Source organism: Papaver somniferum, chromosome 8 (genome assembly GCF_003573695.1).
Source record: "Papaver somniferum cultivar HN1 chromosome 8, ASM357369v1, whole genome shotgun sequence".
Lineage (NCBI taxonomy): Eukaryota > Viridiplantae > Streptophyta > Magnoliopsida > Ranunculales > Papaveraceae > Papaver > Papaver somniferum.
In genome coordinates this window covers 127,922,991-127,923,680 of record NC_039365.1, presented here as the reverse complement: position 1 = coordinate 127,923,680, position 690 = coordinate 127,922,991, and positions in this window count along the sequence as shown.

Below are 690 nucleotides of genomic sequence, written 5' to 3'. Positions count from 1 at the left end.
AGAATAAGTCTGAATGTTCTCTAGACGAGATTAATTTAGCCCTGTATTCGCAATCAATGATTCAGACTCCGAAAAATCTCTTTTTGATAACGAGATGTCTTTGAGTTCTATACTGGAGATTTCTGATGAAATATCAAGTGTAAAAACATCTGAACTAAAGGAATTGAGCAAACAATTTCTTAGTTTTTCTAATGAACTTCTTTAAACACTTGAAAGAGAACGAGATTTAACTTTGAAGTTTGAAAATCTCAATGAAGAGCATAACTTGATGAAAGAAGAATACTCACAAAAATTGCTTACTCTCAAAAATGCATTTGAGAAAAATCGGGATGATTCTAAAGCAATTCGTATTGTTTCTGAAAAGATGCATCAAAGTCACAAAAAGGAAAGGGAAGATACTTCTCAAAAAATACGGAGTCTTGAAGAAAAAGCAAACGCTAGTCTCTCTCAAGCATATCTGTTAAAAGAGGAGCATGATGTTGCTCTTGGAAAAATTCATTTGTTGGAAGAGAAACTTGTTGAATCTGATGCAAGGATTAACTCTCAACAAAAGAGTTTTGAAGAGAAAGAAGGTGTATATCTCTCACAAGAAAAACGCCTTGAGGATGATCTAGCCAGTGCTCTTCATAAAATCAAGATGTTGGAAAAAGAAAATTTGGACCTTAAAAAGTTCAATGCTAGCTCAAACAA